The 17,940-nt window shown below is 44.0% G+C and overlaps 1 protein-coding gene across 1 annotated transcript in view; it reads right to left on the reverse strand.

The window, feature by feature from the left end:
- Positions 1–17,940, reverse strand: part of GRK5 (G protein-coupled receptor kinase 5) — a 222,176-nt gene that overhangs the window by 191,841 nt on the left and 12,395 nt on the right. The gene's annotated exons all lie outside the window — the stretch shown is intronic.

A 17,940-nucleotide genomic window follows, 5' to 3' on the forward strand; every position in this document is an offset into this window, starting at 1 on the left:
CCTCAGTTTATCTTTTAACAGAAGTGTCTAGAGCCCAGATGTTTTTCAACCCCTAACCCACACTCTTGCAATCAACCGTGGTCACAGATGGACCAGTGGCCCCAGCAAAGGGCTAAGAGTCTGGCACCAGCCTGCTCCCTCTGACCTCAGGGCCCTGTGGCCTGGGCATCTGCATCCTGAATGTTCCAGCTGGCCAGCATCAAGTCATGAACCTCTCTGCATCCTCTTTCCTTTCAAAACCCTGCTTCCGAGGGGTCTGCCCATGTGGACAGAAGGCCCTGCTTCTGAGGCGTCTGCCCACGTGGACAGAAGGCTGCTACAAGCCCCCTTTCAGCCCCCGCAGCCCCTGCATGGTTCAGGCCTCTGATGAGGAAGCTCCAGGTTCCTTTACTTCATTCTCCTTGGGGTTTTTTGTTTTTTATTTGTTTGTTTTTCTGTTTGGTTTTAGTCAATGAGCTTTCTCAATAACAAAACTTCCTTCCTCTCTTTCGAGCAAGAAGTCAGGCTCTGAAGGTTGCAGACATCATTTAGATTTTACAAAAAAGAAATAAATATATATATTTTTTTGGCGGGGGGGGCTGCGTTGGGTCTTCGTTGCTGCGCACGGGCTCTCTCTCTAGTTGCGGTGAGCAGGGCTACTCTTCGTTGCGGTTCGTGGGCTTCTCATTGGGTGGCTTCTCTTGTCGTGGAGCATAGGCTCTAGGCACACGGGCTCAGTAGTTGTGGCTCACAGGCTCTAGAGTGCAGGCTCAGTAGTTGTGGCGCATGGGCTGAGTTGCTCCACGGCATGTGGGATCTTCCCGGACCAGGGCTCGAACCCGTGTCCCCTGCACTGGCAGGCAGATTCTTAACCACTGCGCCACCAGGGAAGCCCTATATATATTTTTAAGTGGAAAATCATGTTTTTCAAATGGCTTGGTTTCAACACTGCCTCCCCAAACAAAGTTTTCTACTGAGTGTCTTCTGCTCTTTCACGGTAAAGTGACTATGCAACTTATTGTCCAAGCAGGGACCCTTTTAAGAATGAAAGGGGACACTATGAATCCTAACACTGGCCACATTATCACCCTTCTTTGCAGGGGTCACCACTTCTCGACGGGGCCCAGGAGAACGTGGCGAACCACTTCCAGACAGCAAACTGCATTCGGTTATTTAATGTCGGGCCCTGGAATAGTCAACCGCCATGCAGTCCACTTTTAAATAAAGAAGAAGATTCTCTTCACTCTGCTCTATGACACTGGAGCTTGAGTGTCTAACAGAAGGGAGGCGTTTCTCTGTTTGCTGCCCAAGAAGCCAAAGGATCCAGCTTTAAGGATCTTTATTTTCTAGCAGTAATTCTAATGTGCTGAGACTAAACCTTTGTAGTCCCCGAATTTTCTCAGGCGCTGAGGAGTGGGGTGTCTAGTCCCAGAACAAAGAGGGCTGGGAGGATCATTGTGTCCATCCCAGCCGCCAGGCATGGCCACACCCATCATTCCAGATGGAATCGAATCTCTGCCCTTTATTTTAAAACTTCAGAGGAAATCGTGCCACCTCCCCAGGGTGAGCTAGTCCAAATTTTCACTGTGATCTTCAGGGCTAGGCACCTCTCCTTCCAGTTCACCCTCCACCCAGGAAAGCAATAACATCTGATCTTCCAGCCTGTCATCTGGGCAGCTTCCATCCACTATAAGGGGTATCCTCTCCTCTGCAAGCCAGAAAGCCCTCTCTGCACCCAGAAAATACTCAGGACATGAAAAAGGAACACACACACACACACACACACACACACACACACACACAGATCCCCCTTCCTCCCCAGCTCAGCAGGCTCCCCTCCTGGCCTTTTAATCCCCAGGCAGATTGCAAATGGAAAGACAGGAAATGCAAGATTCAGTGCTTGAGCCATTTCCATCTTAACTCCAGCCCTCCCCCACCCCAGTCTCTCTTCCCTTGACAGACAGACAACCCATTAAGAGCTCGCCCATAATAGTCTTTCCTGTAAGAACTTGTAAACAGCATCCTTGGAGCTTCAGCTTGGGTATTTCCCAGCTCACTTGCTTCCATTTCCTTTGTCGTGGAATGTTCCCATGGGGAGTGGGAGAAGCTGATGGGAGGGTCTCTCCCCTTGCACCTGCCTTCCCCAGCTCCCCACCTCCTTCAGTATCCCAGAAGTTTAAGGGTCTTCCCCTTGAACACTGCTGCTGTCACTTAGCTTTGTGTGTTACTTTTTGTTTCCTTGAAGAAAGCCCTTCCATTCAGTATACTGGAGACTCCAGATAATGCCTGCCATGGCCTTCACTCCAACACATTCCGACTGCTAAGTATTCATACAGCGTTCTTGCCAGTTCTCAGCATTAAATGAACAATATTTGTGCCTGCTGAAATTATGTTTTAAGTGAACCCTGTGCCTGCAAAACTGCTTTGTAAAAAAAAAAAAAAGAACTTGTTTTTATTATATAACTTAAAGTTTTCAAGGCAAATATATTATGGAAAAGGACAGGGGTCCCAAACTGGGGGTTGGTCAGGTGACATAATTGAGTAAAGGGGACTTGGTATGAGGCAAGAGGGAATAGTGGGGTCTATGGTGAAATGTAGAGCCTGAAACCTTGCCCCAAAATAGACAACCAATATACAACTGTAGACAGATGTTGCTACGTAAAAACTCCTATTTCATATTGCCAAAACTTCCAGTTTTCATTTTTTTTTATTTTTGAATTTTATTTTATTTATTTTTTTATACAGCAGGTCCTTATTAGTCATCAATTTTTTTTTTTTTTTTTTACGGTACGTGGGCCTCTCACCTTTGTGGCCTCTCCCGTTGCGGGGCACAGGCTCTGGACGCGTAGGCTCAGCAGCCATGGCTCACGGGCCCAGCCGCTCCGCGTCATGTGGGATCTTCCCGGACCGGGGCACGAACCCGCGTCCCCTGCATCGGCAGGCGGACTCTCAACCACTGCGCCACCTGGGAAGCCACTTAGTCATCAATTTTATATACATCAGTGTATACATGTCAATCCCAATCGCCCAATTCATCACACCACCACCCCCTCCCACCCACAGCTTTCCACCCTTGGTGTCGATACGTTTGTTCTCTACTTCTGTGTCTCAATTTCTGCCCTGCAAACGGTTCATCTGTACCATTTTTCTAGGTTCCACATATATGCGCTAACATACAATATTTGTTTTTCTCTTTCTGACTTACTTCACTCTGTATGACAGTCTCCAGATGCATGCACGTCTCTACAAATGACCCAATTTCGTTCCTTTTTATGGCTGAGTAATATTCCATTGTATATACATACCATGTCTTCTTTATCCATTCGTCTGTCGGTGGGCATGTAGGTTGTTTCCATGACCTGGCTATTGTAAACAATGCTGCAATGAACATTGGGGTGCATGTGTCTTTTTGAATTATGGTTTTCACTGGGTATATGCCCAGTAGTGGGATTGCTGAATCATATGGTAATTCAATTTTTAGTTTTTTTTTTTTTTTTTTTTTTGCGTTACATGGGCCTCTCACTGTTGCGGCCTCTCCCGTTGTGGAGCACAGGCTCCGGACGTGCAGGCTCAGTGGCCATGGCTCACGGGCCCAGCCGCTCCGCGGCATGTGGGATCTTCCCGGACCGGGGAACGAACCCACGTCCCCTTCATCAGCAGGCGGACTCTCAACCACTGTGCCACCAGGGAAGCCCAAATTTTTAGTTTTTTAAGGAACCTCCATACTGTTCTCCATAGTGGCTGTATCAATTTACATTCCCACCAACAGTGCAAGAGAGTTCCCTTTTCTCCACACCCTCTCCAGCATTTGTTGTTTGTACATTTTCTGATGATGCCCATTCTGACTGGTGTGAGGTGATACCTCATTGTAGTTTTGATTTGCATTTCTCTAATAATTGTGATTTGAGGAGCTTTTCATGTGCCTCTTGGCCATCTGTATGTCTTCTTTGGAGAAATGTCTATTTAGGTCTTCTGCCCATTTTTGGATTGGGTTGTTTGTTTCTTTAATATTGAGCTGCATGAGCTGTTTATATATTTTGGAGATTAATCCATTGATTCATTTGCAAATACTTTCTCCCATTTTGAGGGTTGTCTTTTTGTCTTGTTTATGGTTTCCTTTGCTGTGCAAAAGCTTTCAAGTTTCATTAGGTCCCATTTGTTTAGTTTTGTTTTTATCTCCATTACTCTAGGAGGTGGATCAAAAAAGATCTTGCTGTGATTTATGTCAAAGAGTGTTCTTCCTATGTTTTCCCCTAAGAGTTTTATAGTGTCTGGTCTTACACTTAGGTCTCTAATCCATTTTGAGTTCATTTTTGTGTATGGTGTTAGGGATTGTTCTAATTTCATCCTTTTCCATGTAGCTGTCCAGTTTTCCCAGCACCACTTATTGAAGACTGTCTTTTCTCCATTGTATATCCTTACTTCTTTGTCATAGATTAGTTGACCATAGGTGTGTGGGTTTATTTCTGGGCTTTCTATCTTGTTCCATTGATCTATGTTTCTGTTTTTGTGCCAGTACCATATTGTCTTGATTACTGTAGCTTTGTAGTATAGTCTGAACTCAGGAGGTCTGATTCCTCCAGCTCTGGTCTTTTCCCTCAAGACTGCTTTGGCTATTCGGGGTCTTTTGTGTTTCCATGCAAATTTTAACATTTTTTGTTCTAGTTCCGTAAAAAATGCTATTGGTAATTTGATAGGGATTGCATTGAATCTGTAGATTGCTTTGGGTAGTAGAGTCATTTTCACAATATTGATTCTTCCAATCCAAGAACATGGTATATCTCTCCATCTGTTGGTATCATCTTTAAGTTCTTTCATCAGTGTCTTACCGTTTTCTGCATACAGGTGTTTTGTCTCCTTAGGTAGGTTTATTCCTAGGTACTTTATTCTTTTTATTGCAATGGTAAATGGGAGTGTTTCCTTAATTTCTCTTTCAGATTTTTCATCATTAGTGTATAGGAATGCAAGAGATTTCTGTGCATTAATTTTGTATCCTGCAACTTTACCAAATTCTTGAGTAGCTCTAGTAGTTTTCTGCTGGCATCTTTAGGATTCTCTACGTATAGTATCATGTCATCGCAAACAATGACAGTTTTACTTCTTCTTTTCCAATTTGTATTCCTTTTATTTCTTTTTCTTCTCTGATTGCTGTGGCTAGGACTTCCAAAACTATGCTGAATAATAGTGGTGACAGTGGACATCCTTGTCTTGTTCCTGATCTTCGAGGAAATGCTTTCAGTTTTTCACCATTGAGAATGATGTCGTATATGGCCTTTATTATGTTGAGGTAGGTTCCCTCTATGGCCACTTTCTGGAGAGTTTTTATCATAAATGGGTGTTGAATTTTGTCAAAAGCTTTTTCTGCATCTATTGAGATGATCATATGGTTGTTATTCTTCAATTTGTTAATATCGTTTATCACATTGATTTATGGTATATTGAAGAATCCTTGCATCCCTGGGATAAATCCCACTTGATCATGGTGTGTGATTCTTTTAATGTGTTGTTGGATTCTGTTTGCTATTATTTTGTTGAGGATATTTACATCTATATTCATCAGTGATATTGGTCTGTAATTTTCTTTTTTTGTAGTATCTTTGTCTGGTTTTGGTATCAGGGTGATGGTGGCCTCATAGAATGAGTTTGGGAGTGTTCCTTCCCCTGCAATTTTTTGGAAGAGTGTGAGAAGGATGGGTGTTAGCTCTTCTCTAAATGTCTGATAGAACTCACCTGTGAAACCATCTGGTCCTGGACTTCTGTTTGTTGCAAGATTTTTAATCACAGTTTCAATTTCATTACTTGTGATTGGTCGGTTCATATTTTCTATTTCTTCCTGGTAGAGTCTTAGAAGGTTATACCTTTCTAAGAATTTGTCCATTTCTTCCAGGTTGTCCATTTTATTGGCATAGAGTTGCTTGTAGTAGTCTCCTTAGGACGCTTTGTATTTCTGTGTTGTCTGTCGTAACTTCTCCTTTTTCATTTCTAATTTTATTGATGTGAGTTCTCTCCCTCTTTTTCTTGATGAGTCTCGCTAATGGTTTATCAATTTTGTTTTATCTTCTCAAAGAACCAGCTTTTAGTTTTATTGATCCTTGCTATTGTTTTCTTTGTTTCTATTTCATTTATTTCTGCTCTGATCTTGATGATTTCTTTCCTTCTGCTAACTCTGGGTTTTGTTTATTCTTCCTCTAGTGCCTTCAGGTGTAAGGTTAGATTGTTTATTTGAGATTTTTCTTGTTTCTTGAGGTAGGCTTGTATAGCTATAAACTTCCCTCTTAGAACTGCTTTTTCTGCCTCCCATAGGTTTTGGATTGTCATGTTTTCATTGTCATTTGTCTCTAGGTATTTTTTGATTTCCTCTTTGATTTCTTCAGTGATCTCTTGGTTATTTAGTAACGTACTGTTTAGCCTCCATGTGTTTGTGTTTTTTACGTTTCTTTCCCTGTAATTCATTTCTAATCTCATAGCACTGTGGTCAGGAAAGATGCTTGATATGATTTCATTTTTCTTAAATTTACTGTGGCTTGATTTGTGACCCAAGATGTGATCTATCCTGGAAAATGTTCTGTGCGCACTTGAGAAGAGAGTGTAATCTGCTGTTTCTGGATGGAATGTCCTATAAGTATCAATTAAATCTATCTGGTCTTTTGTGTCATTTAAAGCTTCTGTTTCCTTATTTATTTTCATTTTGGATGATCTGTCCATGGGTGTAAGTGAGGTGTTAAAGTCCCCCACTATGATTGTGTTACTGTCGATTTCCTCTTTTATAGCTGTTAGCAGTTACCTTATGTATTGAGGTGCTCCTACGTTGGGTGCATATATGTTTATAATTGTTATATCTTCTTCTTTGATTGTTCCCTTGATCGTTATGTAATGTCCTTCCTTGTCTCTTGTAACATTCTTTATTTTAAAGTCTATTTTATCTGACATGAGTATTGCTACTCCAGTTTTCTTTTGATTTCCACTGGCATGGAATATCTTTATCCATCCCCTCACTTTCAGTCTGTACGTGTCCTTAGGTCGGAAGTGGGTCTCTTGTCGACAGCATATAGATGGGTCTTGTTTTTGTATCCATTCCACAAGCCCGTGTCTTTTGGTTGGAACATTTAATCCATTCACGTTTAAGGTAATTATCGATATGTATGTTCCTATGACCATTTTATTAATTGTTTTGGGTTTCTTTTTGAAGGTCCTTTTCTTCCCTAGTGTTTCTCACTTAGAGAAGTTCCTTTAGCATTTGTTGTAGAGCTGGTTTGGTGGTGCTGAATTCTTTTAGCTTTTGCTTGTCTGTAAAGCTTTTGATTTCTCCATCGAATCTGAATGAGATCCTTGCCGGGTAGAGTAATCTTGGTTGTAGGTTCTTCCCTTTCACCACTTTAAGTATATCATGCCACTTCCTTCTGGCTTGTAGAGTTTCTGCTGAGAAATCAGCTGTTAACCTTATGGGAGTTCCCTTGTATATTGTCATTTTTCCCTTGCTGCTTTCAATAATTTTTCTTTGTCTTTAATTTTTGCCAGTTTGATTACTTTGTGTCTTGGCATGTTTTTCCTTGGGTTTATCCTGTATGGGACTCTCTGCACTTCCTGGACTTGGGTGGCTATTTTCCTTTCCCATGTTGGGGAAGTTTTCGACTATAATCTCTTCAAATATTTTCTCAGGTCCTTTCTCTCTCTCTTCTCCTTCTGGGACCCCTATCATGCGAATGTTGTTGCGTTTAATGTTGTCCCAGAGGTCTCTTAGGCTGTCTTCATTTCTTTTCATTCTTTTTTCTTTATTCTGTTCTGCAGCAGTGAATTCCACCATTCTGTCTTCCAGGTCACTTATCCATTCTTCTGCCTCAGTTATTCTGCTATTGATTCCTTCTAGTGTATTTTTCATTTCAGTTATTATATTGTTCATCTCTGTTTTTTTGTTCTTTAATTCTTCTAGGTCTTTGTTAAACGTTTCTTGCATGTTCTCCATCTTTGCCTCCATTTTTTTTCCAAGGTTGTGGATCATCTTCACTATCATTATTCTGAATTTGTTTTCTGGAAGGTTGCCTATCTCCACTTCATTTAGCTGTTTTTCTGGGGTTTTATCTTGTTCCTTCATCTGGTACATTGCCCTGTGCCTTTTCATCCTGTCTATCTTTCTGTGAATGTGGTTTTTGTTCCACAGGCTGCAGGACTGTAGTTCTTCTTGCTTCTCGACACAGAACTTTTAAATTCTGCCAGTAGTAGCGGCCCTCAACAGATGCTGCTACATAAAAACTCTTATTTCATACTGCCAGAACTTCCAGTTTTCTAAGAGAAGTCTTAAGTCAGGAATGTTTTGTGAAATATTCTGATTTTTAAAATAGTGTGTGGGCTGAACAGTTTGCAACCCCTGGACTAAATGATAAATAGCCCCTGCTACAACCTGGGCCCCAGCACTATTGGGCACTGTGACCATCTGCACAAAGGAACACAATACCGGCGGCCTTTTCTCAATAAAAGTATACAAGATACACTGAGAATAAAGCTCTTAACTAGTTTGCAGGCCCCTGTGATGGAGCAGAAACCAGTAACTCAAATAAATAGTCCTACAAAACAAAGGCCTATACCTTCCTTCCCAAAGTCAAAGCAGGGGAGTGGGCCCTAGACCCAACAGAGCAGAAAAGTGCATGTAAGAATCATCTTCGCTTGCTTGGTTTAAACAACTGAGAAGACACAGGATGCTGGGAAGTTATTTATCCTCTTTAAGCCTCCATTTCCTCATCTGTGAAATGGAGGTAACAATAGCACAATCCTAATAGGATACCTGTTAGGACCGAAACTGTTCATCAGCCTTTGGCCAACAGCCAGCCTCAGGAGCTTCCTGGTGCTCCTGGGTTCATAATTCATCCCAAAAGTATTTATTGAGCACCTTCTGTATACCGGTACATAACAAAGAGCAATAAATAGGCACAGGCCCTGGCCTCCCCAAATCCACTTTTAATTCTAACAGTAAATCCTAAATATAACACATTTTCAAAAAGAAAAAAAAAAGTGTCAGAAATTACTCAAGTATATGTCCTTGTACCTTCATATTAAAATGATTCATACATTTTGTTATTGAACCAATTCACGAGTTTGGGGGAGCTTAAGCAGCCTGAGTGTCTCTTCTAATGGTCCCTCAATGAAAAAAAAAATTGTCACATACTCCCACTCCACAGCATTTGTAACACGTCTAGCTGGCTCACAAACAGTAAGTAGTACATTGGGTTTTTTCTTCACCGAGGAACTAATTTACATAGACTTAATGGTGTGATTTTGTTTTAAAATCTTACCCTTCTGCTTTAACATTTTCCAACTAGTTACACATTAGTGAATCCCAGGATATGGTTTTCCAACGATAAGAGACAAATCAGGTCACTATTATTCTCTGTCCACAATGTTCATTCTCCTGATTTATTTCTTTAAATAAATGAAGAACATCACAATCGATGAAAGCTAGATTTAGGAAATAGTTATCACCCATCCTGGGCTTCCAAATTAAATTTAAGGCATACTAGCATTTCAAATCCATCTGAAAAAATCAACCTCAAAACATATTTCTGCCTCCTACTGACTGTGGGACTTGGCTAGGATTCCTAAATGGTCTGTGCCTCAGTTTCCTCGTTTATAAAATGGGATTAACCAGTGGTACCTACCTCATAGATTTGTGATAGGGACTCAAGGAAATAAGACATGCAAAGTAAGTATTAACTACTTTTATTAATATTTTTTTCAACACCAAGGTGGGATAGTGGAACATGGTGATTGAAAGGGAACAGACCCTGGGACCTGGGTTCAAATCCCAACTTTTCCATTAATAGCTGTGACCTTGGACAAGTTGAGGTATCTCTGTGAGCCTCACCTGTGGAACTGGGATTAAAAAGAGTATCTACCTCGGGCTTCCCTGGTGGCGCAGTGGTTGAGAGTCCGCCTGCCGATGCAGGGGACACGGGTTCGTGCCCCGGTCCGGGAAGATCCCGCATGCCGCAGAGCGGCTGGGCCCGTGAGCCATGGCCGCTGAGCCTGCGCGTCCGGAGCCTGTGCTCCGCAACGGGAGAGGCCACAACAGTGAGAGGCCCGCGTACCGCAAAAAAAAAAAAAAAAAAAAAAAAGAGTATCTACCTCAAAAGGCAGCTGCCAGGGAGGGCCCTGGCAGGCCTGAGCACTGTATTAAGTTTACAGCTATTTTAATAATGATAAAACAAAGGCTTGTCAGAGATGTTACCCTCTCCAGGGAAGAGCTGGCTATATAACGAGTTTATGGACATGTCCAGACTCCCACAAGGAAACAGATTTGGGATCAAACCAATGTCTGTGTAGACAAATCCACTTCCGGACTCACACACAGCTATTGTTCCTAACACCTTGGGTTCACATTTCCATGGTGACCAGCATGTTTGTTTACTTATTTCCTGATTTTTTTTTTTTCTACAACTGAAGTCCCATTAGGGCAGTCAGGTGGGAGACTGTATTGTTTGTGGCAAACATCAAACGCACCTGCCCCTATGCTCAGGCAAAGCCCAGGACAAACGTTCACCCAGCCTTCCTTGACGCAGAGGGTCCTCCTGATACATGCCCCATCCCTCTGGCCACGCCTTCTAGGGTTAGGTATCCCCTAAATACATGGCTTCTAACCCGGAGTGAGTCAGGACCCTTTGACTGTTAGTGTCAAGTCATGGGTCACCCAAACAGGAAGCCTAGGGTATGCATCTGGCTCCCAGGATGGCTGGAGACCGACATCAAATAAATGTGATGAGGAATCCATCTCTCTCTCTCTCTCTCTCTCTCTCTCTCTCTCTCTCTCTCTCTCTCTCTCTCTCTCTCTCTCTCTCTCTCTCTCTCTCTCTCTCTCTCTCTCTCTCTCTCTCTCTCTCTCTCCCTCTCTCCTCTCTCCCTCCCTCCCTCCCTCCCTCCCTCCCTCCCTCCCTCCCTCCCTCCCTCCCTCCCTCCCTCCCTCCCTCCATCTCAGGTTGGCTTTATTCTCAAGCAGCCTGTGGCAACAGCCACCAGCGGCTTCAGGCTTCCCTTCCACCAGCTCGGCATCCCCAGCGACATTAGGGCAGCCCTTTCTGGACCATGAATCACAGCCTTATCTCTGGTCCCTGAGGTAGAGAGAGAAGCAGTGCTCTGATTGGCCAGGGTTGGGTCACATGCTCACCAACAGAGCCAATGAGAAGTCACTACCACCCAACCTCATGGATTGAATATGAGGGAGGAGCAGTCCCCGAGAAAAATGGAGGCGCAGTTACCAGAAGAGGGAATGGGTGCTGGGCAGAGAAAAACAACAGAGCCACCTGCTCCCATGTCTCTTCAAAGCTGCTGCTTGTCGGCACCTCGCCAAACCTCACCTCTGGCCTGGAGACTCCTACAAACTTCAAGGCTCCGTCCCGGCCATTCCTCCACTCAGTGAGGCCCGAACCATACCTGCATCTTTTCCCTGAACCAGCAACATCTTCCCAGCTGCTCTGCAATGTCGCCTGCGTTCAAACTTAATAGTTTTGTCCTTCCACACACCTCCATATCCCATCAGGTGCCGAGTCCTATAGATTCAGCCTCCAAGGCCGTGCCTATCCACCCCATTCCCTCTTTTGGGGAGGAGCCTGGTCAGCCCCTACATACTTCTCAGAACTACTGGGCATTTGGCCTCACAGCCTCTGCTGCCAGATCCAGGGCCTTCCAGCTCAGCCAGCATTAGCCTATTAGCCTATGCTAATGTTCAAAAGCTCCGTAACTCCAAATGCAACTCCAGACCTCTCAGCCTCGCATTCAGAGACCTCCTCGTTCCCCACGTGACTGTCCACTGTTCCAGGCTTCCTGCCCTGCTACCCTGCAGCTAGTCCAGGCACCAGGCAAACAACCTGGCAAACAGCTAGTCCAGGCACCAGGCAAACAACCTGGAGCTCTACCCTCCCCACTGCCAGGAACCTCCGTCTCCACCCTGTAACCTCATGAGGTGGAATTCTTCCCACAACACTGCTTTTAGGGTCAGATCCAAGCTACAATGTTTACCGGCTGCAGGACTTCAGACAGTAGCCTTTCTGTCAGATTTGTCATATGCAAATGACAATGACACCTAACGCACTGGATTGAAAACTACATCTCTGTAAAGCCCCCTTCACAAAGCCTGGCACCCGGCAGGGGCTCTGTGAATGGTGGCTTCACACTATCAGCCACCAGCCTCCATGGTCCAGGCAAACACCAACTCTCTGTGAAGTGTTTATTGAACGCCCCCATCGAGACCACCTCTGTAGTTATGGTCTACCTTGTAATGTAGTTGGCCATGTGTCTGTCCTTCCCCAACTACACTGGAACATCCTGAAGACCAAAGCAGTCTCTTTCATCTTGACGTTCCTAAAGCGCCTCACCTGGCCTTTCACACCTGGGAGGTGCTTGAATCATAGCAGTGAAACTGACTCCAGTTGTGTGCATACCAAAGTATGCCCGCTCATTAGCTGGTCATTGGTTCACTAGATAGAGCTGACAGGATGCCAGTGCCCCGGGCACATCCCTGGTTACAGGATTCCAGACAGTCACAGTGTCTCTTCATCAATTCCCCAACTGTCACACAAGAATTCAGGTGCTCACCTCCCACCAACTGTCACGTGACAATAAAAGAAGCAAGTTGCCTTACTGTTGAGGCAAACACAAAGGGCCTGCACACCCAGAAGAACCCAGCCTAACAAAGCAAGTACCCTGGGGGGGATTTAGATAAACCCCAACCCTGCCCAGGGTACTGGGAAGAGTCCCGTTCTCCGCTCTTGCCTCCTCCTCAGCTCCAAAACTGCCACCCAGAGGGGCCGCTTGCCCTCATGCACCAAACCCAACAGTAAGAATGTAAGCTTTTCCTAAAAATCAAATTCATATTTGCAAGACAAAGATGCTTCCCCACCCAAAAAAGTGTTCTAGGTGCGCTAAGGCATTTATTCACAGATTCAATCAAGCTAGTCAGTCAACTGATGGGTCCAAGGGAAAATTTCTAGAATCATTTGAGCAAGATGGCGGGAATAATCTTATGACTTACCATGGTGAAATGCTAAGAAGGACAACCCCTGGTGAGACCCAGAGGGCCTGGCATGTTTTGTTTTGTTTTTTTATGGATTTTATTTCTTTATGTTCCCATCAAAGAATATAAATTGTGCCCTACAAGGCACAAATTGTCATCCCCCCTCTCCAGATGGAAATGTCTTTGTTTTTCTAAGTATAATGAACACTCACTGTACAAAATCCAGGTTTTCCTAACTTCCACCCACTATGTTATGATCATCTCTCCATGTCAATAAGAATTGATCTCCATAATTCTTCATGGCTACGTATGTGTCCATTTTTTGAATACGCCAAAATTCATTTTATCAAGCCTCTACTGAAGGTCATTGAAATTGCTTCCAATTTCTATTATAAACACCATCTACTCAACAACCTCCTGCATAGCACTTGTGCATTGATTTTTCCTTTTTCCTAAAAAAGTATTTTAGAAATAGAATTTCAAGACCAAGGGTTACACAATTTCAAGCCTTTTGAGACATATATATATATATATATATATATATATATATATATATATATATATATATATATAGCCAAGCTGTCCTTAAGAAAGACTTATTCATTTACACTCCTATCAGCAGTGGAAGTATAATGTTTGAAAGAACTTAATTACCCACACTTCCTTAAAGAGGCATTATCAATGTTTAAAATTTTTGCCAATGTAAGATTATGCATATATATAAGATTCTGCTTACTAGTGAGATTGAGGATATTTTCTTGTATAGCAAATCCCTACATACTGCCTGTCTGACCATGACCCTCTTTTTTTTCCCCCCACTAGAAATGACCTCCCCACTTAAAACCCCCATCCTCTCTGGCTGCAACCAGAGCCACCATGGTCTTACAACTTCACCCCAATAGCCTGCAACCTAAGAGTCTAAGAATTGATGCCTGCGATCTACGTTAATTGTCCCAGAGCGATGAAGGCAGGCCAACAGGAGTCATTCCTTAGGATTTTTCGAATCAGAATTGGGGAGGGGAATACCAGTCTCGCTGGAATCTAACATGCCTTCCCCAATGACCAGTGAGCTAGTTACCTCAACATCGTTTCCTGAGTAAGCTGTTCTTTACCCATTGATTCGAATGCTTCCTTTATTATATACTAAATTTTTGCATAAACTTGAGTCTGTATCTGAACTTTGTATTTTATTTATATCCTTTCTTTGGTCTCTGTAATCATTAGGGCATTATGTAATGATAAAGATACAGAAAGGCTAAGTTACTAGCTTTGTGACCCAGTCAGACAAATTAACAACAAAGCAAGGACAGAACCCAAATTACCAGTCTCCACCTTGTACCAATTCCAGCTGTAGAAACCTTACACAGAAGAGGACCACCAACCCTCTCAGCATCACCCTAGTCTATGAAATCTGTGCCACCAGTCGAGATAAGGCAGACGTCTAGACTGCATGTTGCAGAGGAATGAAGAAGTGAGTCAGGATTTGCCAGGAACCCACAAGAGCGCTTGGCAGGGCCCATTCCCGTCTGAGTCTCTGACCTCTTTCCCTGCGGGTGACAACAATGTCCCCAACCACAGCCCTGGAAAGTAGGTAATGCCTATCAATCTCTGACTCCTTGCGGGATGTCACCAAGTCCACATGAAAATGTTTCCATCACTCATGTCTAGATGGAAAATTCTTATTTTCTCAACACTATTTACTTATTGTATTTTTTGGCCAGACAGAGCACTGTGTCTTTTTGAACTTTCCAGGAAGACTGTTTATTAAGATAATACAGTGCAGAACAATCAAACGGTTTATTTTTTATTTAATTTGCCTTTCTATAATCCACTAAAGAAAATACTAGAATCATGCATCTGCCTTCCTTAGATTGCAGGCTTCAGTTAAACTAGCAGTGATGGGTTTTTTGCTTTTTCTGTTTGTTTCTATTATACACACAACCCCTCCCAGCTCCAATTCTTTCCTTGGGGTACTTTTCATTTTAATATGCAATGCCTGCTCTCGAAATTAACATCGAATCTTATCATGAAGTACCCAAAGATGAATTCCTATCAGTGAAATATACACCAGCAAATTCTCAAGATCCAAAGGGTGAGAAGAGCTCTGGAAATCACCTGGGCCGAGGTACACATTTACACAGCCGAGGAAAGGCTCAGAGAGGTCAAGCAATGTGTCTAAGCTCACACAGCCAGGGTGTCGGCGGCACAATCTCCCTTCCCTTCAGCCTTTTCACTAGAGGCATTAATAGTGCTTTCAACGGAAACTGCACATCTTGGCTTGATGCACTTAACAGCAAGAGAAGATACCATATTACCTTGAAAAGCAAAAAAGTGGGTGTCTCGACCCCGCCTCTAGGAATTTATTAAACAGCTTTTCCTTGAGCTGTGCTAGGTGTAAGCAACACCCCATCTGCCAGCAGATTCTGACCCTTGGTTGAATGTGTCTGTTATTCGAACGTGATGTACAATGAAAGCATAGACCTGGGAATCTAGAGGCTGGGGTTCTGGCGCCAGTTCTACAGTGGGCATTACAGCTGTCTTCTAACATCAGAAGGGCCTCCTCAGCAAAGGGTGCTGCATTGATTCTGGATGCCTCTAAAGAGCAGAACCAGGACCTGGTGGGTTAGCACTGCACCAGGCACACCTGGGCTTGACTGCAAACTTGGGTTTGCCATTAGCATTTGGTGAGGCCCAGGGAGATACAGGAAAGAAAAAAACCTAGTCCCCGCCCTCAGGGGAGTTTACTGTTTAGTGGGTAAAGCAAAAAGCCTATCATTCATATATATATGAGTTCCTCTACACTAGAAAGATTTGCGCAGGGGGCAGAAACCTACTGCTAGGGAAGCTGCAGACGGTACTGCTTGGGGAGCCAGGCTGGAGTTGAATCTCCAAGATCACCTCAGAAGAGAGTGAGAAACCTTTTAGAGCAGTGGTTCCCCAACCTGGCTGATCCTGGGGAGTTTTTAAAATACAGATGTTCAGGTGCTCCCCAGGAGCTTCTGATTTAGAACATCAGGGGCAGGGCTTTGTGTTACAGGTTGCACTGTGCCCTGCCCCACCAAAAAAAAGATGTTGAAGCCATAACCCTCAGAATGTGACCTATTTGGAAACAGGGTCTTTATAGAGGTAATTAAGTTAAAATGAGGTCGCTAGGGTGGGCCTCAATCTAATATGACTGGTGTCCTTATAAAACGGGGAAGTTTGGACCCCGAGACAGACAGGTACAGAGGGAAAAGCACATGAAGAGACATAATAAAGAGAAGACAACCATCTATAAGCCAAGGCACGCCTGAGGCTACCAGAAGCTAGGAGAGAGGTCTGGAAAAGATCCTTCCCTAGCACCTTCAGAGGGAGCGTGGCCTGCCCACAACTTGATTTTGGCCTCCAGAACTGTGAGACGATAAATTTTTGTGGTTCTAAGCTGCCCATTTTGTGGTACTTTGTAGCCCTAAGTGGCCCTAGGGAACTAATGCAGCCTGGGAATCAGTATTAGAGCAGAACTGCCTCAGAGAGGGGCCGGTCCTACTTTAGAGGCTGCTTCTGCTCTGGCCCTGCACTCCACGCACACGTGGGCTTCCTTCGGTCCTGAGACCCCTCTTCTGGGGAAGAAGGCGCAGGCTCTGGTTGGTGGAGCTCCTTCCTGCACCCGGAGATGACAGTGAGCCCACAGCCCTGTGCAGACCCATAATCCAATCAAGGGGCCGCCTTTCTCCGTTCCCTGCGCTTCCAGGCACAGTGAGTCTCCACCGGGCGAGCCAAAAACCCACAAACGCTTCCAGGAAGAAAATGCCACTCTCTTCTCCAACTGTTACAAAAATATTCAAGACCCAGGACCTTGGACTATGCCCTGGAGCCAAGCTTATCTCAGAGGGATATAGAGTGGGGAGGCAGGGCCAGGGGTTTTTTTGTTTTGTACTGTTTTTACCTGAGCTCTGGATTCTCAAGGTGGGACTCACAGAACCCTCACCCAGGTAAATCACATGCAAACCTGCAGTCAAAGCAGTTACCCATGGAAAAACCCCCAGAATTCCACAGAGGAGAAAGCTATACCAGCTAAGAGACAGGAGGCAAAGGACACTGTGTGGAACCACCAGCAGCACATGTGGCGCCTTTGAAAGAATTAGGAAAGGGTGCCCCTTCCCCAAGATACATTTATAACTCTACTCCCTCTGAAAAATGAACTCCGAACTCCAGGTTCCGATGACTCCCTAGAGTTACGCAACATACAAACAAATGTGAAAGTCCTTAGAGATGGGAAAAGATGTGGTGAGTTAGCACCAGAGGAGGAACGGGGAGAAGTGGGTCCTTGCTGTGTGACCTTGGAAAATCACATCACCTCTCTGAGCTTGATATTTTTCTTTCTCAAATTGAAATAACAATAATAATAGCTTCCAAGTCTGGCTTGTGGTGATGATCAAAAGAGAGGAATATATGGGACTTCCCTGGTGGTCCAGTGGTTAGGGCTCTGCACTTGCACTGCACGGGGCATGTGTGTTCGATCCCTGGTCGGGAACTAAGATCCCACAAGCCACACAGTGCAGCCAAAAAACAAAACAAAACAGAGAGCAAGAGAGAAATATGGGCTGTTATCTGAGCCTGTGTTCCCTGCCAGATTCACACATGCAAAACTCAGGGGCAATTATAAAGTCATCACCAAGGAAAGTCTTTGACTGAACTTGATTTCCCCAATCCAAGCTTTGAATAGCATAGAAAAGATGACTGAACACTCAGAGGTGCAGGTGTTAAACACCAAAGGTTTCAAAAATATCGTATCACATGTCCTCATGTGTATCATGCTTCTTTCTCATAAGAAAATGTACTTTGTACATCCCTAGGATGACTTAACTCCATTTCAGAAATCATCACTCTTCTTCCCAAGGGGGGGAGTGAGGGATAGTATCTATTAGGCAGATACCACCATGGGGACTCGGGGGGACTAAGTCTTTAAATAAGTGTATAAAGAT

Source organism: Phocoena phocoena, chromosome 16 (genome assembly GCF_963924675.1).
Source record: "Phocoena phocoena chromosome 16, mPhoPho1.1, whole genome shotgun sequence".
Lineage (NCBI taxonomy): Eukaryota > Metazoa > Chordata > Mammalia > Artiodactyla > Phocoenidae > Phocoena > Phocoena phocoena.